Genomic DNA, 10,455 nt, shown 5'->3' with positions numbered 1-10,455 from the left:
CTCCAGGTTGAGCTGTTGTTCAGCATCTTAGCTGTGGAGGGCAGTGTCACTGGCCCTCATATGTGGGATCCGAACCGCGGCCCTCTGGCGTCCCAAGCGAGTTCTTAACCATCGCGCCACTCGGCCGGCCCCAGTTGGGTGATTTTTCTGCTGGTTGTCTTGATGTCTCTCATGCAGCTGTAGTCATCTGTAGGCTCAACTGTGATGGGAGGATCCCAGAGGGCTTCATTCATATGCCTGATACCTCAGTTGAGGGTTGGAACAGCTGGTCCCTCTCTCCATGTGGTGCCTCATTCACCAGGACTTCTCTACAGGGCCTCCTCTTCAGCAGGTTATCCTGGGCTGTCTTACAGCATAGCAGCTGAGTTTCAAAAGAGAGCATTTCCAGAAGTAGAGCCCCAATGTACAAGCACTTACATACTTGCTTTATGTTTGTTAATATCTCATTGGCTAAGGAACTCACACAACCAACCGCAGAGTCAAAGTGGGAAAGGACTTCAAAAGGGTTTGACTAGTGAGAAGGTATGGTTGTTGGCTTTTTTTTTTGGGGGGGGGGGTCTCCAATGTCTACCACAGTTTATAAACACTTAGATTAGTGTTTGCATCTTTTATTTATTTTTTTAATTTACACATTTACCAGCATAGTCTAGACCAGGAATCGGCAGACTGTGGCTCGCGAGTCACATGCGGCTTTTAGGGTACGTTCTGTCTCAAAAGTTTGCCGACCCCTGGAAGAGCCAATTTTGTCCCTCACAACAATTTAAGAATTATTCAAGAGTCATAAATATATTTTTACAGAATCACCATTATGTGAATGAATAGTATCCTTTAACATTTTTATAAATGAAACTATGATAGTTTTATTTTCATTTTCAATTTTACATCAGAGCCTGCAGCTTGTGAGCCACGGTTTGCTGACCCCTGGTGGCTCTTCCATCTCAAAAGTTTGCCAACCCCTGGTCTAGACTATATTGGTGGGTGCTCAATAATAAATATTTGTTGACTGATGAACTGTGACAATAGTTACCAGCCAGCAAAGGTCTGTAGAATGGGCTTTGCAAGCAGGAGCTGAAGGTTTCTCCATGAGAAAAGAAGAGGCATAAAAGGAATGGTGATTGAACACCAAGTATAAATGGGTAGATTTTTAGGGGTGGCCAGTTAGCTCAGTTGGATAAATGGGTGGATTTTAGAGAACTGAACTAATTCCCCCACATTGATTTCAAGACCCGAAAAACAAAGTATGCTTAGCTCAGCACTGTGTTAGGCCTCATGGATGGTACAGAAGGAAACAAGGCCTTTGAGGTCATTGAAGAAACAAAAAATAAAAAATGGAAAACTCAAATATTACAAAACCTAATAATGTCCTTAATACAGTATATAGCACATAATAGACACTCAGGAAATGTTCTGGAAAGAAGAAACAAGATGTGGTCAGGAAGTGAAGGGTTAGTCTGGGGTTCAGCAAACTACAACGCACAGGCCAAATCCGGCCCTCCATCTGTTTTTGTAAATAAAGTTTTATTGAAACACAGCCATGCGCATTTGTTTACATGTTATCCATGGCTGCTTTTGTACTATAATGTCAGTATTAGGTAGTGGCAAAAAAGACCTGCACACCTAAAATATGTACTTCTTGGCCCTTTACAGAAAATGTTGGCCAACTCCCAGGTAAGTCTAATGACTCAATAATGCTTCCTAGACTCAATAAAATTAGTACACCCTTTTTTGGTGGAGGAGAAGGTAGGTGGGTTCTAGATTAGATGGAAGATGAAATATTTTGTGCTCAAAACTGTAATAGTTCTGGCCCCAGAAAAAAAAAAAAAAAGCTTTTGGGGCCCTTTCTTCCTCCCCCCACCCCCCGCCAGCAAAGAAGGATTTTTGATGATATGCAATATTATCAGGCCCTGGGCCTCTGTTTAGACTAGTGGTCCAAGTATTTCCTCCTGGCTTTCTTCCCTTCTCATTACCCTGTCTGTACATTTTCCTCCACATTTTTGTCCTCAGGTGGGTCAAGGTATCCAGATGTTGAAGCTGGACATCAAGGAACCATTGACAAGGTGATGTACTTTTCATATGGATATATTGATCTATATCTGGGTCCATAAGAGGAAAGGCAATATCGAACTGTACAGAGAAAGGGATTGGTACCTTAAATCTTTTTTTTTTTTTTTGAACCTTAAATCTTATTTCTTCAGTTTATATAGGTCTCCAAAGGTCATCATGGTCATTCCCCTGTGTCCAGACTGGGTTAGGTCTCCTAGATCTAATACATACACACACACACACACACACATACACACACACACACACACACACACACCACACACCACAAACACCACACACACCCCTCACTATACTCCACACACACATGCTTAATAGCATAGCCTCTGCCCCGGGCCAACTCATCCACAGGCACAATAGGCGCAGTGCTGAGTGAGGGTCCATGATATTTTGTGGGCCAACAAAAATATTTTAATTTTAACTTCTTCTAAAACCAGAAGGAAAAAAAGAATGCAATCATAATGGATATACAATAATGCATCCAGCCTGGATTATACTCATCTTTATACCAATTGTAGAAACTATAATTTTTAATATTTTTTTCATGGAGGAAGGGACCCTCAAAGGCAAAAGTGCCATGGGCCAGCAAAAGCCGTAATGCAGCCATGTCTTCCTTAAGTGACATGTTCCAGGGTCCACAGACTCCACGGAGCGTGGATTCTTCCCAAGATCTGAGCAGAATTCCTGCTGTGACCATGTCCTTCCTTGGCCCAGTCTTTGGGAAAGCAGAGCACAGCGGCCTTTGGCCTTTGAGTTAGGATTAAAAACAGAAAAGCTCTCTGGAAAGGAAGTGGAGGCCTGCAGCTAGGAAAGGAGAGTCCTGGTGTTAATTCAACTGGCCTCAGGGCCTGGCAAGGCCAGACTGCATTGCAATGCCCCTTCCACCAACATGTCTGCTCTGAGCAGAGCAGAACCCAGCTCAGACCCTCCGTGAATAAACATTGCTTCAGGCCCAAGCCTGTTGACTTAGGAAGCTGTGGCTCCTTCGCCTTTTTCTGGCAGTGTAGATTGCTCTGGGGGAGCCACACTCAAGCGAAGAGCTCTCCTAGGAGTGAGCGCAGCCTGGAATTTGCTTTCAAGCTTTGGTCACTGCCACTCCGTGTGCTCCACCTCTCAGGAGCCAAGGATCCTGTTTGTTGATTAACCAGCTGCTTTAATTTTCCTCCATAATGCTCTCCCTCCTTCCCTTTGTTTCTCCTTCACAGTGTTTCTTCTTGGAAGGGTAGGAAGAGTTACATTGGCTTTCCTTAAAGTCAGGGCAGCTGGTGCTACTTAAAATGCAATTTAGAAAAATTTACCTAGATGGTCTTTGTTATGGATTAAATCGTGTCGTCATATCCCCCGCCCCCATCCCCCCCCCAAAAATTTTGAAGTTCTCATCCTCAGTACCTCAAACTGTGACCTTATTTGGAGATAGAGTCTGGAGATGATATCGTGTTAAGATGGGGTCCTACTGGAGTAGGGTGTGCCCCCACTCCAATATGACTGGTTTCCTTATAAAGAGAATGCCATGTAAAGAGCTAGAGACACAGACTGGAGACAGCCATGGAAAGACGGACACAGAGATAGGCGTTATGCTGTCACAAGCCAGGGAATGCCTGGGGCCACCATTCACTGGAAGAGGCAAGGAGATGATCATCTCATACAGGCTGTGGAGGGGTCATGACCCTGCCAACACCTTGATTTTAGACTTCTAGCCTCCAGAACGGTGAGAGGATAAATTTCTGTTGTTTTAAGCCACTGGTTGGTGGTACTTTGTCCCGGCAGCCCTAGGACACTAATATATGTCTTCCAAGCAAATCATCCACATAGCTGGAGCCTCAAGAATCAAGTGACTGACATACAGTAATCACATCGAGCCCTGGTTCCGTGTAAAAATTTCACTTTTTAACGTCCTTCTCTATTATCTCATTTCAGTCTCAAGATTACTTTGGGACACAGGGCAGATTTTATCATCCCTTATTTTACAGATGCAAAATCGCAAGTTCAAGATGTAAAATCATTTACTCCAAGTCAGACATAAAGGTCTCTGTGACTTAGAAGACAACAATAAGTAATAGAAATCCAGGCAGCCCTGCCCCCTGACTAGGTATACAGGGCCATTGTGAGTCCCCTAACCCGGGGTTTCCAAACATTGGAATTTCAATTACAGTCATTCTTTTTAAGCGCATTAAAAAATCACCTGCTGTCTCCTATCAACATCATTTCATAAAAGAAAAGGCATTAAAAACAAGGAAAGACCATAAGATCTGAATAAACGGCATGCATTTTAAGTTAAATCCATTTAATTTATTTTTTAAACTCACTACTTTGTCCTTATTTTCTTCGTTTTTCAGAAGGCTAACATATCAAGATTGGCATTCGGGAACCCCTTCTGAAATCACAGGGTCTCATTTACCTTATCAGAGGGTGTTGGATTTCCCCTTGATTCCTTCTACCTCTTAACATTTTATGATTCTCTGACTGGAGCCCAGATTCTCTTTCTACTAACACAGCTGGTAATGGGAAGCCCTGGGTCTGGGCAGGGACGGCCAGAATTCCCTGGTCAGAGGAGCTGGTTGAATGAATGTCCATCCAGGTTCTGTCCTGAGACCACACTATACCCGGCTGTTCTCTGACAGAGAGTGACCAAGAGTTGATTTGGTGGTATCAGATAAGCATTGGGAAGAACTGATTTCCTCTTAGAATCCTTTGTATTTGAGGCAAAACAGCATGGTATTTGATGTGCAAACGGCAGCCTGCTGGCCCCCCCCCCCCCCCCCCGCCCCCGCCCTGTACCTCCTGCCATCAGGCTGGTTCTGGCTGGCTTAGCTTTTCCCCTGAGTGGAAGAGCTCCTTGGCCCATCAGGCTATCAGTATTCCCCTGCTGCTCTAGGTCACAGTTTGGAAAAGCAGCCCGGAGAATCCAGCGTGTGCACCACAGGCGGCCACTGGGCTAAGCCTGAAGCTTGAATGTGCCCCACAGCTAAAGTCAATGATTTTATTATCAATGATAATAATAATCCTATGCACATTGTTTTTAAAGAAGTTTTTAATCTAATATCTTTTTCGCTTTACATTAGTGTTCAGGGAAATCTTCATGGAAGAGATAGGACTAGAAGGGTACCCTATGTAGGGGTTCAAAGTGAGTCACCATCCCAAGATGTGCTCTGTGGAATGCAGATTTTGAACTAAAGGTGACCGAGACCCTGTGGGCTCAAGAGAAACTACCTAGAAGAATTTGAATTAGAGGCCTTACTCATGATCAGGGATTATCAGAGATAAGTTTTTTGACCTATCAATATGGCAGGGCAGACTGTCATTACTGAACAGCTGCTCTTCTAATTGGCCTGCAATGACCTTTTCCCCCTTTGAAGCCCCAAGGCACTTACCTCATCCTTAGCTCAGAATGCCATATATACCTTATTTCAAGTTTCTGTCCCTAAACCTCTCATGCAGGTGTGGTCTCTGACGCTCCTGTGTATCTGGGGTTCCCATATGTACATATGTAATTGAGTTTGGTTATTTTCTCTTGTTAATCTGTCTCATCTATTTAATGATTGGACCAGCTGAGAGAACCTGGAAGGGCAGAGGAATGTTTCTTCCTTCCCCTACCCCTGAAAAGATGGGGATGGGGTGTGACCAGAGGACAGTCTGGAGCCTGAAAGAGCAAGAGCATTTAGAGCTGAGAAGAGCCCTGCCTGGAGGCGGTGCTGAATTCCCGTAAGGAGAAGGTATGTGGAGATTTCACAGGCTTTTCAGGCAGACAGACTTGGTCAAACCCTAGTTCAGCCACTTACTAGCGTTAGCAGTCCCCCACCTGCTGCCCTCTCACTGTGAGAGAAAGCTCTCTGAGGCCAGGGAAGTTAAGTAAGTGCTCATGAGACGTGGGGAAATGGACAGAACCGAAATCGTCTGACAGGGGTTCTTTTTATTAAAAAGCTGTTCAGGGAAACAAACTACCTCCACCCTCTCAATGCTTTGAATTGGTTGGCTTGGTCCTTCTTTTTTCCTGAGAGAGAATGTCCAGGGTGACAAAAATCCATGGAAATCAATAGGCCTTCAGACAAACTTGACCCCTCTAGGGCCGCTTGACCAAACCACCAAAACAAGGAACAGTCCTTCCCCGGTGCTCTTAGGCGGGGTCCATAGGACTGAGGAAGTGACCTTTCTCAGGAAGTGGGTGGGCAAATGACCTAAAATTCAGCACTTCCCTTCTTGGAAGAAACTTATCATCGAAAGGAGGTAAGCTTTAAAATGTGCTTCTTTTTCAGTGCAGAAGGAAAAAGGAATGGGAGGAGCATACTACTGTCCTGCAGTAGGTTTTAGAATATAGAGGAAATATATTTTCTGCAAATGGGTAGGTACCTGTTCCTTCCAATAGGAGTAGAGAGTTCACAGCTTAAAAGAGGCCCTTCTCTGGAACATTGAGCCTTTACTTTGATAATTTTCCAGGTTGGAAACCTAGAGGGATGTTTATCTGATGTGATATTGCTGTTTAATTACCGTATTTTGTTTGCCCATCACCTCCTATTACAACTGTTGAGATTCAGACTCAGTAAGTAGTGTGTGAAGACATGAGGCCCTGGGCTGAGAGGGAGGGGGTTGGTGAGGGAGCTGATCTGAGAACCAGAGGAAGATTGGGAGCAAACTCCTAATTAAAATGTGTTTGGCTTTCCATGACTTTATTTGAATTTGCATTTTTATTATGAAAGTAATATGTGTATCCGGTCACCTTTGTATTTTTATTATAAAACTAATTTAAGTACTTAATATAGAGTATAAAATGAATATAAGTACCTAGTGTGGAGTTGTTCTCCTCCCCAGATATGATTAATCAGCTCCTTACATAGTCTCATAAAAAAAGCATTTATGCATATGTAACTATGAGAGTGTATTTTTTTCTTAAACACACACACACACACACACACACACACACACACACACGGAATTATCCTGGGCATATTGTTATACATCTTGCTCTTTTCACCTAAAAACCTTCCTTGGAGACCATCCTTTATCAGTAGTATGGTCATATGTCCCCATTTTCCTGGGACAGTTCTGGTTTATACTTTCTGTCCTGTATAATTATCAATAGAATCCCTTTCCACTCTCAAAAGTATCCTGATTTGGATAAATCTCCTGGTCACTCAACTTATCAGGCCAAATGGATCTGTCTCTTTGCTTTCAACAAGTTTCATGGACTGACACGCCATGGACACCTCAAATGTTACTCATCACCTACCTGTGGACACTTAAGTTGACTCTAGCTTTTAAGTATTAGACACCATTCAGCAGAGCGCCTCCCTGTACGTTCATTTTGAACTCCTGTGAGGGCTCATGTGCAGGACGAATTCCTAGCTGTGAAACTTGCTGAGTCAAATGGTTTGTGCTTACTACATTTATCTACCTGTGAAAATACTTTTTTATTTACTTTTTAATTGAGGTATAATATTCCATTGTATGAATATACCACAATTTATTCGCCTTTTGCATTTTGAAAACTCTATCCAAATTTCTGTCGAATAAGGAGGGACTGCAGGCAGAGGGACACGCCCAGAGTAGCCCTTTCCTTTGCCTCCCCTCTCACAGCCCAGACCCTCCCACACCTCTTCACCGGACTTCTGATGGAGTAGGTCCTTGTCCCCCTCACACAGTTATAGCATGAGATTCTTGTCTGGATCTTTTTCTCTCCTACAGATGCCCAGCCCTCTTTTTCCAGGAAACACTGCCTGACTCCCCCTCACCATGCCCACTAAGACTGGGATGGGACCCCTTCCATGTACTCCCCCAGCATTTGCTACTTCTCTTATCGCTGCCATTATCACATGGAACTAGAATCTCCTCTCTAATTCCCATCTTTCAGTTGAATCCTGAATTTGTGTTCTATGGCTGCTGTAACAAATGACCACAAACTTAGTGGCTTAAAACAAACACATTTATTATCTTACAGCTCTGGAGGTCAGAAGTCTGAAATGGATTTCACTGGGCTAAAACCAAGGTGTTGGCAGGGGTATGTTCCTTTTAGAGGCTCCAGGGAGAATCTCTTTTCTTGCCTTTTCCAGCACCTGGAGTCTGCCTACATTCCTTGGCTTGTGGCCTCTTCCATCTTCAAAGCCGACAATGGCCAGTAGTCTTTCTTACGTCACATCACTCTGACCCAGACTCTCCCGCCTCCCTCTTCCACACTTAAGGATCTTCTGATTACACTGAGCCAACGTGGGTCATACAGGCCACTCTTCCTATCATGAAATCAGTGAATTAGCAACCTTAACTCCATCTGCAACCTTAATTCCCTTTGCCATGTAGCATAGTATATTCGTAGCATCCGAGGATTGGGGCATAGACATCTTTAGGGCCATTATTCTACCCACCACAAACTCCAAGCTCTGCGAGGGCAGAAAATATATCATATTCTCTGTTGTACCCCAGTACCTGGAACATGGTAAGTCCTCAATAACTGTTTATCAATTCAGGGCTTCGTGCCCTGTGTAAATCTTAAAGGTCAGGTAAAGAGGGCTGGCTTTAGGACCCTCCGGAAAGCACACTGCCATCGACTCATTAGAGTCGGCAAGAAGTCTTCATTGTGGAGGCTGGCAAATTATTTTCCAGCAGCGCCATTTTTAGCCCGACTATGGTGAAGACAGGGGCAGTCAGACATGTCCTCCAGGACAGGGGCTATATCATTCATGTGTGTTCCCTAACACAGAACCTGTCACACTTTAAAAACTCTATGCAGTTTGTTGAATGGGTCAGGGTGGGACATACGGTCCAGCGGGGACAGAAAAGCTAATAGTAAGGTGCCCATTAGGGCATTGGTTCAGGGTGAGAAAGCTAGAGGCCAGTTGGGGTCGCTCCTGTGTGACCATAGGTTTCTGAGGCAGACAGTGCTGTATCAGTCAGGCCCAGAGAACCAGCGAGCTTGGATAAAGAGAATCAGGTCAGGCAGGAAGTCTGCCGCGGGCCTACAGGGCAGTGTAACATGGACAGCAAGACAGGGGTCAGGGGTCAGGCTGGATTGAAGAACCTGGGTGTGGGCGGAAGTGAACATTGAATGGGCATATCAGGAGCCCGCAGGAGAAGCATGCTTAACCGTACCAGCTTCCTGCTCCATGCCCCAAGTAATTTATATTGTTCCTCTGTGATGAGAAGCAACTCAGCCCAGCCAGAGGCCCCTGGACAATGGATGGAGCGCCTCGGCCTGGGAGCAGGAACAGCAGCTGTGAGGGACTCTAAACCAGACATGAGCTGGGGACAGTCAATACAACAAGCAGTAGTCACCATGGATAGAAAACCGAATATGACACAGTGGTCACCCTTGGGAAATCATAATTTACAGCAACAGTCAGACGCTAGCTACTCTTATACAAGGTGATAGATTAGAACAAAGGGTGACTAAATTGAGAGCTTTTTCAAAAATCTCATTTAATCTGCCCAGTAATCCTATGTGATTGATTTTTTCCCCCCTCCATTGTATAGATGATAAATGTGAAGCTCAGAGATGGTAGGTAACTTGCCCAAGGTCACACAGCTAGTAAATGGTAGAGCCAGCATACAAACTCAGATTTCTCTTACTCTAAAGCCCACACTTCTAAACTCTGTTCCATAAAAGCAGAGGCTGTTTTGCTCTATTGCCAAGCACAGCACCAGGCATATAGTAAGCATTCAGTAAATTCTTGTTAAATGAATGATTCTTTTGCAATAAATTGAGTTTTTATGCTCCTGTACTCTGCACACATTTCTATGATAGCTTTATCTTAGTACTAAGCCCTTAGTAGAATAAGCATATTTGACTCATTCCAAACAGGACTTGAAATAGAATAGTTATGTGTTTCTGAGCTTGCTTTCCTACCAAACTGTAAGCTCCTGAGAGACAGGAACTATATATATCCTACCAACTTTTCAGCTTAGCACATAGTAGGTGTTCAGTAACTATGAGTGTGAATGAGTGAAGGTTAACTTGGCAGTGTTGTAATCGAAGGACTAGAGAGGGGACGCAAGGGCCTGATTTTTCTTCTCAGTAATGGTGCCTGGAACATTAAAGGTGAGCATTAGCTGAATAAATTAGTGAATCCTGCATTTACCTTAGTTCTCATTATAACAGATAATCCTATCCACTCTGGATAGCTCTAGAGCCAGTAGACATATTGTCTTATATTCTGGGGACCCACCCAGTCCAAGGAATTTCACACTATGTCTACAGAATACCCCAGTCTCCAAAAAAACTACATCTCAGTTCCAAGTAGTTGTACTACAGTCATAAACACAACCGCAAAGGAATGGAAACAAACCACCGAAACACCGTGAGTGGAAGGCCCAACTCCTCTCAACCGGTGGAGAGCATTTCTAAACAAACACAAAGGGATTACACCTGCTCCGGATGCTGCCAAAAGAATAGAAAGCAAACCCAGGAAA

This window comes from Hipposideros armiger, unplaced genomic scaffold, assembly GCF_001890085.2.
Source record: "Hipposideros armiger isolate ML-2016 unplaced genomic scaffold, ASM189008v1 scaffold_22, whole genome shotgun sequence".
Taxonomy (NCBI): Eukaryota; Metazoa; Chordata; class Mammalia; order Chiroptera; family Hipposideridae; genus Hipposideros; species Hipposideros armiger.
This window is presented reverse-complemented; position numbering follows the sequence as displayed.